General features: G+C 40.5%; 1 protein-coding gene across 8 annotated transcripts in view; it reads left to right on the forward strand.

Moving 5' to 3' along the window:
* The window catches only part of camta1a (calmodulin binding transcription activator 1a), a 936,513-nt gene that overhangs the window by 464,730 nt on the left and 452,046 nt on the right, over nt 1–19,737 (forward strand). The window lies entirely within an intron of this gene.

Raw genomic sequence — 19,737 nt, forward strand, 5'->3', positions numbered from 1 at the left:
GTTATGTATTTTGGTTTTATAAAGTGATGACTTTTACCCTGTGTTGTCTTAATTTTATAGTGACAGATCTGTTCATGTTGTACCATACCCCTTTATCATCAGTGATAGGTCTGTGCCCACCAGTATTGTATCCTAGTACTACTCTGTTACAGACCTACACTGAACAATATTATATGCAATATTACACTGTAACAGATGTGTAGCCTTCAGTACCATGCCCCCATATTACACAGTGATAGATCTGTGCTTGTTTGTACTGCATGACAATGGTACACAGTAATAGACCTCTGCATGCCAATATTATACTTCAGTTGCATATGGTTACTGTGGGTCTAATTTCATAATGCCCAACCATGAGAATGGTTTTTATGCTGCTGTTTTTCATAGTTTATATGGGTCTTGTGTGTCATATTAACAAGATAATCCTGAAAGGACCCTTTCTCTGTTTGTTCTTTTCCTCTTTTCCTTCCTTCCTCTCTTTATCTCTGTCCCCTCTTTATCTCTTTCCTTTACTTCCTTTGCTGGAGGAGACAGCAGCCAAAACTCAGATTGGCAACAGAAAATAAGTGTTACATTAGCCACATTCATCTGCCTGATGATCTGATGCTCATAATTCATTCTGCACTTGTCTTCTGCCCTTCTATCTCCCCACAAATCCATATCATGCTGTCCCATAATTCATGAATTTGTGTCCCTTTTTCTTCAGCAGTTCAGTTTCATTGCGTACATCACCATGACCTTTAATCTAGCCATGTCTAATAACCCTATATTTTCTGTTGCACCTTGGCTTATCTCTCTCTTTCCTGCCAAGACACCACCTCCCTGATTCCTCCTACTTCCTTTCCCACTCTTCATCCCTTTTGCCTTGCAACTCGGTTACCCGCCCACTTTCCCTCTTACTCCTTCGCCCTTTCTGTTCATCCTGGCCTTCTACCATACTGATGCCAAATTAATAAATCCCCTCTGAACGCTCTGTCATGAACTGGGAGACTGGTAATTTATGTTAAAGTATTTATGTTCATACTTTAAAGCCCATTGTCTGTATCCTAACTTACCCTGTTCTATTTACCTATCACCCCTATATTTACTGACCTACATTTGTCCTAGTCTTACCAGTGCCTTAGTTTATAAATTTTTATCCTTAAATTGAAATTGCTATTCAAATCCCACAGTATCAAACAAACTCCTGAATGTTGGCAATATTATCACAACTAGGGATGATAAAACAGCATACATTGTCTCTAACAGAATGTGCTCATATGTAAAACATGTAGCGTAATATAGATGGAAGAATTTCTCTATGCTATTAACTATGTGTTACAATCTTGTAAATGTATTTTAATGAACAGTGCTTACCATATTGCAAATCTTGATGACCTTATCAATTCTACCTCTTACATTTTACAAATACTAGATATCTTTCAGACTAATTTTGCATCCTGATTGTGCTGAAATTGTAACATTAATGACAGTGTAGCTCATGAAAGCTTGCTCCACTTTTTCAGTGAACGAATGAATGATGCATGATCCAAACACAGCTGAAAATGAATTTGTTTGATTTCTGTTAAAAGCCCAATGAGTTTGCTGAGAATTATGGCACCAAGTGCCAGCTTAAAGAAATAAGATAATGCAAGTCATTTTTGTGGCATCCAATCCCAGTTGCTCCAGACACTATTCCTGTGGGCTTTTGCTCAGGGTTTTATCTATGTTCCAGGATCAGTAAACATTTGGAAGCAAACATATGAGCAACGCATGAAACCATCACCAAGATGTCAATCTGTAATTCAGCCTTAGTCCTTGGGAGAGGAGAGCAATTTTGGATTGAAATTGATTGTTGAGAGTTTTTCTGCAGTGTTGAAAGATCCCAGGTTTGATGCCACTTCTGTACTGAGTTTGCATATCTCATCTCATGGCAGAGTTCTATAACTGGACACACAGCTCACAGGCTAGAGAAAGGATAGGGAATAAATTAGCCAGGGATCCCTCTCTCCTATTATAACCTTCCAACTATAATTATGAATGGTAATCTGTAACAAACTGCTATTTACTGTATTTGACTCCTTGACCCTTAGAAATTCCATATTTCCTTATGACATAGAAGGAGACCATTTCAGTCCATCAAGTCTGTGTTAGTTCTTGGAGCAATCCCATACCCCCTAATTTTTCCCGTAACTTATTTTCTTCACATTTCTATCACTGCCCCCAGCTTCTACCACTTGACTATACACTAGGAGCAATTTATACTACCCAATTAACCTCCCAACCAGGATGTCTGTGGGATGTGAGAGGATATCAGAGCACTTGGATGAAACTCATGAGGTCATAGAGGGAATGTGCAAACTCCACATATGCAGCACCAGAGGCCAGGATTGAACCTGAGCCACAGACCCTGTGAGGCAACTGCTTTACTAGTTGCTTCACTGTGCCCCCTAATTTCTGCTTGGCTAAGATCAGCTCACTCCACGTAGGTAAGAGACTTTTCTAAAGTGTATTTCCCCTATGACATCAGGACAACCATGAATGCATCTCATTTCTCATTTAATTTGAATTTGGAATGTCACTGGGAATCTCTTCATATTGGAGTAGGAGGCAAAGGGATGGTGGAAAGGGGATAAGAGTTGGGAGGTAGAACCTGTTGATCAACAGCTGTGACTTCTCTGGAAATCCTGGATATGCCGGCTAGGTCTCGTGTCTGCTAATTCCCTATTGTGGTTATGGTTCCCATTTGGAAAAAATAACTGGATGGTGTATAGAGTATTAGAGATTACAGCTCAGAAGCAGGCCATTTGGCCCAATTGGTTTATGCCGGTGTTAATGCTTCGCATAATCATCCTCCATTTCCGTCATATGCATATTAAGTTAATATATCTTTGCTGTTGACTCTAGCTATTCATCTTGGTGGCTAAAGAAGAGGTGGGAGTATGTAACAAGTTTATTTTGGTCTGGTTTAGTGTTTCATCTTGACCAACATGAACACAGAAATTTCTGATTCATTGCAAGATCTTCTGGCACTACATTGCCATTGGTTTTCAAGGCAGCTTTTACTGACATTCTTCAGTGTTGAATTATGTCTGCATTGTTCTACAATGGGACCTTACATCAGCTCCTAAGTGTTGGATTGTGTGCCCTTTGGGTTTTGTCAGAATCTTCTATTGACATTCCTGTGTGTATTTGTTGTTAGGTTTGCTAAGATCAGTCTCCATAAAAATGTGTAAAAATAAGCTTTTCTCAATGTCAACTCAAATATGGCCAGCAAGTTTATGTTGGAATTGCCACTGTGTGAGATAGATCCCACTTAGTCGTATAAGGATAGCACAGTAGCACAGTAGGGCAGCACAGCGGCAAAACAAGGGCAGTAAAATGTTGCAGTTTATAGAGTTGCTGCCCTACAGCTCCTGCTATCGGGATTCAATCCAACCTCTGGTGCTTTCTGGATGGAGTTTTCTGGATGAAATGTGGGTTTCCTCTGGTTGCTCCAGTTTCCTCTCACATCCCATAGATGTGCAGATTGGTTGGTAATTGGCCACTGTAAATTGCCCCTAGTGTGTATGTGCAAGCTAGAATTCAGGGGAGATGATGAGAATGATGGGACAATAAAAATAGAACTAGTGTAGGATTAGTATAAATGGGTGCATAAAAGGATGGCACCAAATCAGTGGACTGAAGGGCCTGTTTCCATGGTGTATGACTATTTGACTCTATGATTCAAATTGTCTCTAGGATTGACAGGGTCGATGCTGAGAAGCAACTTCCAGGCTGAAAATGTAGGTTTAGAAGCATAGTTGAGGTAAACAAAATGTTGGCCACATTGGACTAAGATGAGAAGAAATTTCTCTACTCAGAGACTTATAAATCTTTAGAATTCTGTACTTTAGATGGCTGTGAGTGCTCATTTGTTGTGTATAGGTGCAAGATGAAATTGACATAATCTTGAAGATGAAAAGAATCAAAGAATGTGGATCTGGGTGGGAAACTGGATGAGGTGGAGTATCTATCACAGTTTTATTGACTTGTTCAGTAGGTCTGAGGGTCCACATGAACAATTCTGGCTTTTTAAAAAATTTCTTATCCTAACCAATGTTATAGTTACCATCTGCTAAAACATTTTATAATGTGCCCTTCTGAGAAAGCCTCACTTTGTTTCGTTGAGCTGCTACAAATTTGTTTAATCTGCTCAGTGATGTGAAAGCTAATAATAAGAAAAAATCTCAGTGAAATTTTTCACTGAGCACTGCAGGTGATGCACCCACATTAATTTAACATTGCAATAGGTTTTGTTCAGCTCTGACATTCCCAGGATCCCAAAAATCTTTGGATGCTTAATTAAATCTGGCTGAATAGAGAATAAATCCTTAAGTTGTCTATCTGAAATTTCTCTGCTGTTTTAATCAAGCATTTATTTTAAAGTGCTTAATGCTTCTATTAGAAGAATATGATATAAAAACATTAAATGGTTGTTCACTGTTGTCTTACAATGTAACCTTCAAGGCTTTTGATTTATTTTCCACCCAAGAGAGCTGAAATAGGTTTTGGATGTGAAATTACATGGCAATGGTAACATTGAAACTTTTAAGTCTCTTGTGAGAATTCCTTTGCCAGTTCAACAGAGACATGAATCCATTTATTTTGAAAGAGTTAACTTTTCTGTTATAAATAGAGCACAACAGAACATGCTGAAAGTTCAGCCTAATTTTACACATTGTCATTGTAAGGCTTTTGTTTCTCATTGGAGTTTCTAATGCCAAACAGAGTGCAAACTAAATGCATGTATCATATAAAAACATTTTAGTATTTTTAGCACAAATATCTGGGAACTAGAGAGTAATTATCATAGGAGAGTGTCCAAACCATTTTAAACCTTCTCTTGCTTAAAGCACCTCAGAAGCGAATAGCTACTAGTTGGTTAAACTGCAGCCAGTAACTGAGTTTTAATCTCTGAAGCAGTATGATCTTTATAATCAATGGAACAGTAATAAAATATCCTCATCTCAAGGTTTAATGGGCCAAGGGCTATTGTGCAGAATGACATCAACATAGGAAAGAATAGGAAAGGAGCTAAGGTAAATCAGGAAGTAGTGATTGGGCAATGCCAATCCTATGACCTCTCAGCTATTTCTGTTGGCTTTGCAATACATTAAGAAGCAAAGATTATTCATTTTGTGTTCTGTCTGGAGAGACAAGCAATAATTTATGATTCACACAGTTCTGAGACAACACATGAACCTATAATGTATAATCCTGAGATTTAGGTTTTTTTTGTTACACAGTGTAAACTGCCTTTGTAAATATTGTGCATGTAAGACACATTCAAAAATCCTGTGGGTTTTGGGTAGCTTATGGTTTAAAGGAAAATTTAAAACAATCGTTATTCTCCCTTACCTGGATAGTGCTAGGTGGATTTTTCTGTTATCAGGGACTGGCCTTTGACACCACTATGTGAAAACCCATATGATGCAAGGTATTTGACCATGGAGAGAGGTTATGGAACATTGCAGCTTGACCATATTCCAGTCCATGACCAGTATTTTGTATATGTACACAAGCAAACACACATATTTTCTTTTTAGCAACAGTCGCTGAACAGCAAACAATCTCTGCTTGAAATCTTCTCAAGTAAAATTATACCACCCTAATTACTGCTCAAGCTGCGATCAGCTAACTCAGCACAAAGGAGGAACTAGAACTGTCCTGCTCTGTTCTCTAGCAAATAATGAACTCATTTATATTTTCACAGCTCTATTTGTTACTTCGTCATTTTTATCCCTAACTCCAACATCTCATGATTGATGCTACTTGTTTTGTTTTGAGAGGATTGGCTGATGGGCTATTCCAGAATTAAACTAGTACCTGGACACCAGGAGGTCGGGAAGTGACCCTTTAGCTTGTACTTTATTCTTGTGCCTCTAAAATTTTGCCTATATTAAGAGTACATTAGTTTAAGGAGCTGTAGTTAGCAATTTTACTTCATTTTAAACTTTGAGCCTAGCAATAGTAGTAAGGGCTCATTTCTTGAGATTGAATAAAGCATGTGGTGGGTTTAAGAGAAGTGGTGCATTTCTGCACCACCCTGACAGGCAACATCAATCGTACTTTGAGAAAGAACTCCATCCCTCTTCACTACACCCACACACTTATCTTTCAATCTCTGAAGACCAAGGCTGCTGATTTAATTGCTGAATGTAGGCTATGCTTTTGCTGTGGGCCATTGTCCACTGAGGATTCCAGTGGATTTGAGATTTCTGAAGCACATTTTATTCAGATTGCTTAACAGGGAGGAAAGACTCATCCTGTTTGCGTGAGCTGAAACAGTAGGTGGGACTCCAGAGGAAAGAGTGCTGCTCCAAGTTGGATTTAGCACATTTTTGCATTTCACTTTGACCATATTCAGCTTGTTAATATCCCTTTGATGGTGTAATGCACTAAAATAACAGATAGCAGAGGAGGAATAATTGTAATGAACAATCTTTGTATTGGTGAATTGGGATGGCTTTTCAGCTGCTCATTAATCCATTCACTGACTTAGAACAGTGTTCCATATGAATCATTCTTTGATTTTGTTTCCATTTCTAAAGGTTGGAAAAAATATTTTTGAGTGCGAGTTGACTTTAAGAACTAAAAATTTTCCTCTCTTACTCTATTGCTCCTCTCCTGAAGGTGTGATGGGTTCTTCCAAAATCACATCCAAATATTTATTGTTTGTATGTAGGCACTGGTGGTGAGCATCTATGGCAACCAAATGAATCATATCTCCACCCAGTGTTCGCACACATGCTGTATCCAGCAAGGCTCAGGGAAAAGTATTTGGGAGTGAGAAATCTGAAATTGTAGAAAATGCAGGAAATACTCAATGCATTGGGCAGCATCTGTACAGGGAGAGAGAGAGAGAGAGAGAGAGATTTTTGGTTAGTGGCCTTTCATAAGGAATGGTACAGGTTAAAGATGAAATATCTTTAAGTAAGTACCAACCCATGGTGAAAGGTTTTTCTCAGCTGAGCAAAGCCAAGGCACCAAAGGAGTACTGATGTGAATGGTAAAGCTGGAGTAATTGGATAAAAATAGAATAGCGTCTTAATAGAAAGTGGCTGGGAGGGAAAGGTAATTCAAGAAACTGTGGAAGGTAGGGACAGATGTTGATGGACAAACTAACTCCAAAAATGGCAACAGAGAAATTGTAGGAAGAAAGAGTCAGAAATGAAAGAGGATTAAAAGCCCTTCCATGCTCAGAAGCTTTTAAGTTAAAGAATGATGTCTCCAGATTCTACTTTTCTTCTTTCCCTCATTTAACCTTCTCTCTGATCAAAGTATCTGGACTATTAATGTTTTGAGAAATGAACACCTTTACTTTTCTGACTATACTCCTACCAATTAATCCATAATCCAAATTTCACTATATTAATGATGATGTCTCCAAAACTCTACAGAGCCAGAACCAGAGCTGAGGGAGCAGGTGATGTAGAAATCAGAGTACAATATCGCGGAGAGCATTGGTGGGCAGTCTATTCAGTTAGTTGAGGTGAAGCAATGACTTATTATATGACTTATATAGCTTGTATCAGATTCACAAACACTTGGATATTGGATGTAGAGTTGGGTAGAGTTAGGTTATATCTTACCTGCATCTACCTATCACCACCTTGTGCCCATCCCACCTCCCCTCTTTTGTCCACCTGTTACTGCTCTGTTTTCCCCCCTATATATTGTGCTTCCCCTTTTCCTATCTTCGGTCCTGAAGAAAGGTCCTGACTCAAAACGTTGACTGTTTTTCTCCACGGATGCTGCCTGACCTGCTGAATTCCTCCAGCGTCTTGTTGTTCTTTCAACTCATGCAGTTTTCTCTGTCATAAAAAAATAACCCCCATTATTCACCCCACCTCAACCCCTCCCACAACCAGACCACAAATAATGAATAATATATAACCAAGGCAATTGGAGTAGGGGCATTGCTCTAATAAGAGTGAAGAGGTTCAGTCCCGCTTTTATTACAGAAGCTGACAAATGGAGCATAATGTGGGAAAATGTGCAGTTATGCACTTCAGTGAAAACATTGGAAAAACAGAATACTCTCTAAATAATGAGAAACTAGTGAATATCACATAGTGGGTTCTTGGTGTGTTGGTTCTTAAAATACAAGAAATAAATATACAGGTATAGCAAGCAATTAGGAAAGGAAATCATATCTTGGCATTTATTGTAGGGAGAAATACAGAGGAAAAGTAAGGAAATCTTGTTGAGATTGCACAGAGCTTTGATCAGACCTCATTTTGAGTACTGGTTACAATTTTGGTCTCCATACCTAAAGAAGGAAATAATTTTCTTGGAATCATTGTGGAGTAGATTCACTGGATGAATTCCTCTGCTGAGAGGTTTATCCTGCAAGCAAAGTTAGATTAGCCTATATTCACTGGAGTTTAGGAAAATGAGTTGTAAACTCATTAAGCTATACTAGATTCTGAAATGAATTGACAGGGTTTATGCCAAGAGGATGTTTCCTCCAGCTATAGAGTCTAGATTTAGGGGGAATGGTCTCAGTATAAGGAGCTGGCCAGATAGGACTGAGATGAAAAAATATTCCCCAAGCAGAGAGTTGTAAATCTTTGGAATTCTTTGCCTCTGAAGGCTGTTGGATGTTCAGATGTTTGACTATATTCAAGGATGAGAGTGATAGATTTTTGGACACTTAGGGAATAAGAGGATTTGGGAATTGTGTGGGAAAGTGAACTTGAAGCACAGAATCAGATGCAATTTTATTGAAAAGCTGTTAAGGCTCAAAGAGCTATGTTGGCTATTCCTCCTTCTGTTTTTATGTTCTTATGTTCTTAATACACTGAGGATATAGAAGTACTGGAGAAAGTACAGAAAAGATTTGCAAGGGGACCAGAAATGAGAGCTTACAGCTCTTGGGAAAGACTGAACAGATTGGTGTTTTTTCTTTAGAAGTGTGCAGGCTGAGAGGTGACTTGATAGAGCTTGTCAGAATTGAGTAAGGCCCCACCAAAACTGCAGGATGGACTTCAAAAAATTGCAGCTGACTTACAGATAAGATGGACAAAATTGCAAAAAAGTAATACTGACCTTTTATTGGTAGTAGTAATTAACAAAACATCAACATACCATCCATTTCTGGGGGCAAAACCATTTAAGCTACATAAACGCTTTGTATACTTGGTAAAAACCTTTTATACCTGTTATAGTATGGCTCCACTTGAGAACCAACTGTTGTTCTTGAACAGACTGGGGCAAAACATAGCATTGATGGCCCAGAGGAAGGGGCTGCTGCATTCCTTCTCACCCCCAGGCTAGGGGAGGCAAGTTCCACCTGACCTGTTGACTGACCCTCACTAAAAGGGTAACTAACTCCTGAAAACCTTCACAAACAACAGTGGTAGGGAAATTATTGGAGAAAATTCTTAGAGACAGGAGTTGCTCGCATTTGGAAAAGCATTGACTTATTAGGGATAATCAGCATGTCTTTGTGCAGGAAAGGTCCAGTCTCAAATTTGATTGAGTTTTTTGAAAAAGTGACAAAGATGATTGAGGCTAGGGAAGTGGATGTTGTCTACATGTACTTTAGTAAAGCTTTGGACAAGGTCCCACATGGTAGGCTGGTCCAGAAATTAAGTCACATGGGATACACAGTGAGTTGGTAAATTGGATCCAAAATCCAAAAGACAGGTAGTGGTGGAAGGGTGTTTTTCTGACTGGAGGTTTATGACCACTGGTGTTCTGCAAGGATCAGTGCTGGGCCCTATGTTGTTTGTAATATATATATAAATGATTTGGATGAAAATGTAGATGTTCTGATTAATAAGTTTGCAGACAAAAATTGGTGGAATAGTGAGGAAGGTTGTCAAAGGATACAGATCATTTGGAAACTTGGGTGGAGAAATGACAGACGGAGTTTCATCCAGACAAGTAGTCATAGTAGGGGATTTTAACTTTGGGATTGCCATAGTGCTAAGATGGGGTGGAATTGTTAAATCTGTTCAGGAATGTTTCCTCACGCCATATATTGAAGGCCCTACCAGGGAGAGGGCAAAGTTTGACCTACTTTTGGGAAATAGGGCAGGACAAGTGACTGAGGTATCAGTGGGGAAGCATTTTGGGATCAGTGACCATAGTTCTAGTAGTTTTAAATTAGTTATGGAAAGGGATAGATCTGTCTGCAAGTTAAAGTTCTAAATTGGGGCAAGGCAAATTTTGATGGTATTAGACAGAAACCTGCAAAAGTTGATTAGAGATAGTTAATGAGAAGGTCTTGGTGATAGTCTGCATTGCAGCAGAGGTATTGCATGTCTTAAAACGTATGAAGGTAGATAAATCTCCAAGGCCTGATCAGGTATATCCAAGAATACCGTGGGAAGCTAGAGAAGAAATTGCGGGACACCTGGCTGTGATATATGCATCATTGTTATCGATGGGTGAAGTGCCAGAAGACTGGAGAATGGCTAATGTTGTGCCTTTATTTAAGAAGGGCTGCAAAGAACTATAGACCAGTAAACCCAACATCTGTGGTAGGTAAGTTACCAGAGGGGATTCTAAAGAATAAGATATACAAGCACTTGGAAAGACAGAATTTGATTGGGGATGGTCAGCATAGCTTTTTGCGTGGAAGATCATGTCTCACGGATTTGATTGAGTTTTTGGAGAATTAATCAAGAAAGTTGATGAGGGCAGGGCAGTAGACGTGGTCTATATGGACTTCAGTAAGGCCTTTAATAAGGTTCTGCATGGTAGGCTGCTATGGAAAGTTATATAGCATGGGATCCAGGGAGAGCTCGCTAATTGGATACAGAATTGACTTGATGGTAGGAAGCAGTGGGTAATGGTGGAAGGTTGCTTTTTGGACTGGAGGCCCGTGACTAGTGGTGTTCCCCAGTGGAGATTTCTCTGTAGCTGTGACACTTTACTCTGTACTGTTACTGTTTTTACCTGTACTACATCAATGCACTTTGTACTAACTCAATGTAACTGCACTGTGTAATGAATTGACCTGTATGATCAGTTTGTAAGACAAGCTTTTCACTCTACCTCGGTACAAGTGACAATAATAAACCAATACCAATACCAATACCCAGGGCTCGGTGCTAAGCCCATTGCTATCTGCAATCTATATCAATGATTTGAATAAGAATGTACAAGGCATGGTTAGTAAATTTGCAGATGGCACTAAAATTGGTGGTGTCATTGACAGTGAAAATGGTTATCAGGATTTACAGAGGGATCTTGATCAGCTGAGTAAGCGGGCTGAGGAATGGCAAATGGAGTTTAATTTGGATAAGTGCAAGGTGTTGCATTTTGGGAAGAAAATGAGGGTAGGACTTTCACAGTGAATGGTAGGACCCTAGGGAGTGTTGTAGAACAGAGGGACCCAGGAATACAAGTACATGGTTCCCTGAAAGTGGCATTGCAGGTAGACAGGGTGATGAAGAAGACGTTTGACACACTGGCCTTCATCAATCAGGGCACTGAGTATAGAAGTTGTGATGTTATGTTGCAGTTGTACATGACATTGGTGAAGTCACATTTGGAATATTATGTTCAGTTTTGGTCACCCTGCTATAGGAAAGATTCCATTAAGCTGGAAAGGGTGCAGAGGAGATTTACGAAGATGTTGCTCTCAAGGGACTGAGTTATGGAGAGATGTTGAGCAGGTAGAGACTTTTTTCATTGGATGAGAATGAGGAGTGATCTTATAGAAGTGTATAATATTATGAGGGGCAGAGAAAGGGTGAATGCGCACAGTCTTTTTTCCAGGGTTGGGGAATCAAGAACTAGAGGGCGAAGGTTTAAGGTGAGAGGGGAGCGATTTAATAGGAGCCTGAGGAGCAAATTTTTAACCCAGAGAGTGGTCAATATATGGAATGAGCTACCAGAAGAAGTGGTTGAGCAGGTATATTAACAGCATTTAAAAGGTACTTGGACAGCTACATGGATAGGAAGGGTTTAGAGAGATATGGCCCAAATGCAGGGCACAGTAGTGTCAGGGCAGCACAGTAGTCTAAGGGCGGCACATTGGTGTAGCGATTAGCGTAATGCTATTACAGTGCCAGCAACCCGGTTTCAATTCCTGCCACTGTCTGTAAGGAGTTTGTATGTTCTCCCTGTGTCCGCGTGGGTTTCCTCCAGGTGCTCCGGTTTTCTCCCACATTGCAAAGGCATATAGGTTAGGAATTGTGGGCATGCTATGTGGCGACAATTGTGGGCTGCCCCCAACACATTCTCAGTAATGCAAAAACACACATTTCACTGTGTGTTTCGATGTATATATGACTAATAAATAAATATCTATCTTATATCTTACCTTAGATGGAAATCATGGTTGGCATGGAACAGTTGGGCCAAGGGGCCTATTTCCGTGCCTATGACTCTATGACTGTAAGTGTGAGGTGATGCATTTTGGGAGGTCAAATACAGTTGGAAAGTATACAGTAAATGGCACTACCCTTAGGGGCGTTGATATTCAGAGGGATCTTAGGGTGCAAGTCCATATCTCCCTGAAAGTGGCAACGTAATTACATAGGGTAGTAAAGAAGGCGTATGGCATTCTTGCCTTCATTGGTTGGGGCATTAAGTATTAAAGTTGGAGAGTTATGTTGCAGCTTGGTATTGGTATACGGTATTGGTTTATTATTGTCACTTGTACCGAGGTACAGTGAAAAACTTGTCTTGCGTACCGATTGTGCAGATCAATTCATTACACAGTGCAGTTACATTGGGTTAGTACAGAGTGCATTGATGTAGTACAGGTAAAAACAATAACAGTACAGAGTAAAGTGTCACGGCTACAGAGAAAGTGCAGTGCAATGAGGTGCAAGGTCACAACAAGGTAGATCGTGAGGTCAGAGTCCATCTCATCGTATAAGGGAACCGTTCAATAGTCTTATCACAGTGGGGTAGAAGCTGTCATTAAGTCTGAAACACTAACTTTATTTCTCTCTGCTGGTCCTGCAGAGCATTTCCAACAGTGTGATTTTATGGCAGAGGTGGTACGTGCCCTCAGGCTCCTGTATCTTCTACCCGATGGAAGAGGAGAGAAGAGAGAATGACCCGGGTGGGTGGGGTCTTTGATTATGCTGGCTGCTTCACCAAGACAGCGAGAGAGTGTGTGTGTGGGTGTGTATAAAACTTTACTTAGACCACATTTGGAGTATTGTGTACAGTTCTGGTTGCCACACTACAGGATGCATATGGAGGCGTTGGAGACTGTGCAGAAGACAGTTCACCAGGATGTTGCCTGGATTGGAGTGTATCAACTATTAGGAGAGGTTGGACAAACTTGGATTGCTTTCTCTGGAGTTTCAGAGTCTGAGGGGTGACCTGATAGAAGTATATAAAATTTCCCAGGGTGAAAATGTCAAAGACTAGTGCATAGGTCTAACGTGAGAGGGGGAAAGGAGCTTTGCAAGGCAAGTTTATTTTACACAGTGAGTGGTAGGTGCCTGGAATTCACTGCCAGGGGAGATTGTAAAAGTGGATATGACAGCAACACTTAAGAGGCATTTAGACAGACACGTGAATAGGCAGGGAATAGAGGGAAATAGACCATGTGCAAGCAGGTGGAATTAGTTTACATTGGCATCATGATTAGTGCAGATATGGTGGGCCAAAGGATTTGTTCCTTTTCTGTACTGTTCTGTGTACTATGTCAAACAATCCACCACACATACCATTTTCCTTGATTTCTGATGGTCACTAACCTCCGATCTGATCCCAAGCACACAAACTTTTCTCTCTCCTTCTCTCTCCCTCTTTCCTTTCTGGAAATCTAGAATAGAGCATCTAGAACCGGGCATCTAGAATAGAGAGAGTGGTTGGCGTGGCAATCAGCATTTTTGGCCTGGCCAAGGCATTGCAGTAGACCCCAAATATTCCATAATGAGCAATTTCCACAAAATCACAATGTAGGTAGACCCTAACTTTATGAGAATATTAAGCAGGATAGGTGGCATGTGTGAAAAGCTAGGGGCTATTAATATAAGATTGTTTCAGATAAACCTAACAGTCAAACGGATTTTTTAAATTCAAGTGGTTAGAATGTGGAACTTGCTTCCACAAGAACTGATTGAAGCAAATAGCTTATATAGTTTCAAGAGGAAAAAGGGGAATAAGAAGTAAAGCTGAAAGGCTGAGAGAAGGTAGATGGAAAGAGAGGATACTCATGTGGAGTATAAACTCTAGGACAGATTAGTCACATTTTATAGACTGTTTCTATGTTGTAGATTCTCTGTAATTGTAATCCATGAATTTCCATTTTATCATGGGATTGGAATTCTGTGATTCCATTTATAATTAGTTCAATTGTTTATAAGGACTGAAAATGTCAAGTTTAGTTATTGCTATAAAGGTTACTGGATTTCGACAGGTATTTTGAGGATTACATTCCATCATTTCCATGTTATGCAGTGATTAACATACATATTTTCCAATTTGAGCTGCTAGAAAGTGAAAAGCATCTTTTCTTTCCTTAACGATGAGACAATTAGAATCATGGAATCGTACAGCATGGAAACAGGCCATTCAGCCCAATTCACCGACCAATAGGCACTCTTCCGTATTAACCCCATCGCCCAGCACTTGGTCCGTAGCCCTCTATAGCAGTTCAAGCAATCATCTAGACACTTCTTAAATGCTGTCAGTGACTCAGCCTCAAAACTCTCAGGCCATGGTACCTACCACCCTCTGGTTGAAGAAGGTTCCCCTCATATCCCCTCTGAATTTCTTCCTTCTTCCCCTAAACCTATGTCTTCTAGTTTTATCAACCTCTGATATGGGGAAAAGTTTCCTGTAGTCTACCCTATCTATACCCATTATAATTTTATATACCTCGATCATGCACCCTCTTAATCTCCTCTGCTCTGGGGAAAACAGACCTAGTATCTTCAGGGTCTTCTCAAAACTGAACTGCTCCATCTCTGGCAACATCCTGCTGAATCTCCTCTGCACTTTCCCCAGCTATCACATCCTTCCTATACCGTGGTGACATGAACTGTGCATAGTGCCCCAGCTGAGGTTTGACCAAGGTTTTATAAAGTTGGAGCATAATCTCCCTACTTCTGTATTCAATGCCCTGATTAAAGAAGGCCAGTATCTCATATGTCTTCCAAACCACATTGCCTACCTGCATTGCCACCTACGTGTATCGGTGGACTTGTACTTCGAGGTCCCTCTGATCTTTAACACTCCTTAAGACCCTACCATTCATTGTGCATGTCCTAGCCTCATTAGTACTCCCAAAATGCATCACCTCCATCTGTAATTTTTCAGCACATTTCACCAACACATTGATATCACTCTGCAGTCCAAGACTACTTTGGACACTATCAACAACTCTGCCAATCTTTGTATCATCTGTGAATTTACTGACCTCATGTATATCACAAACAAGGGCCCAGCACCGACACTTATGGGACACCAGTAATCACAAGCACCCAATCACAAAATCAACCTGTAATCTCTCTACCATCATCCACTGTCTCCCATTGCCAAGACAATTTTGGATCCAGTTTGCCAACTTGCCCTGGATTCCCAAGAACCCCTTTGCAACCAGTTTCCCATGTGGGACCTTGTCAAAAGCTTTACCAAAGTTCAAGTAAATTGCATCTACTACCCTGCCCTCTCAGAAATTTTTCCAATATCTTCCTTACAACTGATGTTAGTCTCAAGATTTATAGTAACTAGGCTTTTCCCAGTTGCTTTTCTTGAAATGGGGGATCACATTTACTGCCTTCTGCAGCAGCCTGAGATAAATCCCATCCAGTTGTGGGAATTTATCCACTTTTAAGGCTGCCAAGACATCAAGTATCTCCTCTTTATTTATGGAGATCTGCATTAGATTTTCGCCTACCACTTAACTGAATTCTCCACTTACAGAGTCTGTTTCCTTTGTGAATACTGATGAAAAATATTCATTTAGGACCACACCTCTACCTTCTGGCTCCTGACACAGATTGCCCCTGTTGGCCGAATGGGCCTTTTTCCCTGGTTATTCTTTGACCCTCAACATACTTATAGAACGCCTTTGGATTTGCATTAATTCTGTCTGCAGTGATTTCTCTTGAGCTCTCTTTACCTTCCTAATATCCTTTTAAAGCACCTCCCTACATTTTTTATATTCGTGACAAGCCACCCCTGTCATTAGTTCCCTATATTAGTCATATAATTCCCTTTTTTCTCTTTATCCAATCCTCCATACTCCCAAACACTTAGGATTCCCTAAATATGTTACACCTGGCTTTTACCCTCACAGGAATATGTTGGCCATGAACTCTTGCTAGTTCTTCTTTGAATGTTTCCCATCATGCTAATGTAGACTTACCCGCAAGCAGATCTCCCAATCTACCTTTGCCAGGTCCTCCCTTAAATTAATGAAGTTGGACTCTGGATTTACTATTTCTCCTCTAGATGATTATACCTCTTCATCTGAACAACTATTCTCAGTCCTCTTCCCCTGCCAACTCATTTTAAACCTTCCCAACAGCGTTAGCAAAACCTCCCAGCAAGGATTTTGGTCCCACTCTGGTTAAGGTGCAAGCTGTTCCACGTGTACAGATCCGACCTTCCACATAAAAGGTCCCGATGATCCAGGAACATAAAGCCCATCCTTCTGCACCTTCCGTTCATCAAACATTCATTTGAGCTACCCTTTTATTCCTATACTCACTGGCTTGTGGCACCAGAATGCATAGATCACAACCTATGAGGTCCCCTGCTCTTTAAGTTGCTACCTAGTTCCCTGAAGTCATGTTGCAGGACCTCATCCCTTCTCATACCTCATTGATACCTGCATGTAGCATGAACTCTGACTGTTCACCCTCCCCTTTCAGAATGTCCTGCAGCCACTCTGAGACATCCTTGACCCTAGCACCAGGGAGGCAGCATACCAACCTGGTGTCTCTTTTGTGCCCAAAGATACACCTATTTGCCCCTCTTATGATAGAATTCCCTACCTGTTTTCTTTCCTTATCAATGAGAACAATTGTGATTTCCCCAAAACTTATCTACTTTCACCACCCTCTCTTAAAATGCCTGCACCTTTGACCAATGCTAACAGTTGCAATTGCTTTTTATGTGGCTTAGTGCCAATTTTTGTCTGAAGCGCTTGAGTAAAGCTCCTTAAAATGTTTTAAAGACGCTATCCAAATGCTGAATCAACTGACTCATCAATTCTGGAGAAGAGCAGTTTTTTTTAACCTAAAAGAGAAGTACCCCTCCATCATATCCACTTAATATTGATAAAATCCTGCTTCCCTTTATTCATATTAATAATCCCTTAGCACAATGTGAAGAAATGTTGAGAGTTCCTTTGGAGTCTTGGCCAGCATTCATCTCTCAAACCAACATGACAAAAAACAACTCATTTGGTGTTCTCCTCACTGTTATTTTGGGGGATTGACACTGCCACCTTTAACACTGGTTACTGTGTTTCAAAGTAATTTACTCTGTGTGCAGATATTATGAAGTATGTCTAAACCACATGATAGATTGGTGATATAGCTACAATGCTTCATTGGTACACCTGGTAATTCACAAAAGACTGTGAAGCCTCAGTCACTGAGTACACTCAAGACTTAGATCGATAGATTTTTGGACATTAAGGGATTTAGGGATAGGCCAAAAAATGGAGGTAAATGATTAGCCATGATCCTTTGATCTTATTGAATGGCGGAGCAAGCAGCTGTTTGGCCTGCTCCTCCTATTTTTCTCTTTCGTCTGGTGCTCTTATATTTGTAGTTGTGAGAAGTACCAGTGCAAACTGTAAGGGGAGTTGGGAATGAGTGGGTGGGGGGTGGGGAGGGTTGTGGCAGGAGCTCTTGTGGGGTGGGGGTGGGTGGGCTGGCTACAGTGCAGGTCCCTCATTGTGACTGATGACTTGCTGTATTTAATCCATTCATTTGTTTGAGTGCGCTGATCGGGGACTGTAGTGACTTTGCAATGAAGCAGCTGCTTCAAGTTCGAGGGGCCCTGCAGCGTTACCTTGGATAAAAGACAAACAACATACTTCTCTGTAGTGTCTCACTAAAAATGTTAGGTGGCAAAAGTGGTAGAAGAGACGTGCTGCTGCTGTTGACAGCTGTTCACCTTATGAAAGATTCTGTCCTCAAGGAAATGACTTAGAACCACAGGTGTTGGAAATTGTTTGGTATGCACCGCAGGGAAGTTGAAGAAAAATGATACCTTTGTTCCTCCTCTCTCTCTCTCTCTCTCTCTCTCTCTCTCTCTTCCCTCACAAGACCCTGATTTTTCTTCCCTCATAAGACACTGATTCTTGCAGGGACAGTTGAAGTTTTCTAGTACCTCAGTATTCAACATTATTTTTACAAGAGTGAACTGCAATGGTCAGTAGGTTATGCAAATATTGTCGTGTCAGGCTGAAGCTGGTCTCCAAGAACAATCATTGCATAGCAATAGGGAGCAGTAGTCATGGTTGATTCACACCACCTCTTACACCCTATCACCTATCCCAGAGGCTAAATGCTGCATTCAGTTGAGGTTAGCCAACTTAATATGGAATGGGGATTCATGACTAGACAACAAGCTGAGTAAACCTATGCAGACCATTCAGAGAGTAGTGTGGATCCTGTTTATATTGTTGTATGTTTATGTGCCTGTTTATGTGCCTCTTCTGTCTGGAGTGCCACTTCATCCCTTCCATGGAGAAACTGTATGCTTTCCATTTCCAGCCACCTTTTGAAACAGTTACTTAGCAACTCCCCAGTGACAACCCCTTCTGACAGTCTTGCCAATTCCTGGTGAATGGAAAAGGACCAGAGTGAAAATGGTGTTAATGTTGCAGAAGCTGTCAACTGGGAAATGTCAGGATGATCATTGGAGGGTCCATTCAGTTCCTTGAACTTACTACATTTACAACATAAATGTACTGGAATCTTTTTATTATGGGGAATTTGTGGCGTTTTGAGTTGACAATGCGAGTTCAGGGTCTCCAATCCAATTTGACCAACAAGGTAAGAGTACCCTCTCACTGTTGCTGGAAAAGTACATTCAAGGTGTAATCTGGGTCATTTACAAAACTGTTTTTAGTTTAAGTATTAAATAGGTGAAGTGGCTTAGTAAGGCAACAGGCAAATTGGCTGATAGAAATAGCAGCGATGCAACAGTGTAATTTTGCAGTGAGCATGAACCTGAGATAGCTTGTTGGCAAAGAAAATTTACTCTCACAAGTTCACAACGGGATTTCAGATGGGGCATACCATTTGATCTATTTTTTTAAAAAAAACAGGGAAGCTGGTAAAGCTCTGCCTAGAGAGACAATGTTAAGGGAAGACCTAATTATTAAATCAATGGGAAGTTTTCATAGAACATGTAAGGAAAAGCTGTTCCTTTCTTTATTCAGTTGGTAACCAGAAGTTCTGACTTTAAAATAATTGGTAAAGAAGCAGAGAGGAAGTGGACAACTGTAAAGATCAGCAACATACCAGCTGAAAAGATGGACAGATCATTCAAAGGGATGTTACAGATCATAATTGGTGGAATAGCCTCTTCCTGTGCTGTTATATTCTCTGACTTTAACTCATTCATCCAAAAATACTTCACCAGTCCAAAGCACACCAATGGTTACCCTGCAAGTCAGTAGAGAATCATCAGCTAGCTGCAGAGCATGCAGCAGTGTTCTGGGCTCCTGCGCCACATCTGATTTCTCACCCTGCTATTGAGTATAGTGACATTCTGTAACTTGTTGATCTGAGAGACCAGATACACTTGATATCTGGCCTCTGAGCT

Source organism: Pristis pectinata, chromosome 26, assembly GCF_009764475.1.
Source record: "Pristis pectinata isolate sPriPec2 chromosome 26, sPriPec2.1.pri, whole genome shotgun sequence".
Taxonomy (NCBI): domain Eukaryota; kingdom Metazoa; phylum Chordata; class Chondrichthyes; order Rhinopristiformes; family Pristidae; genus Pristis; species Pristis pectinata.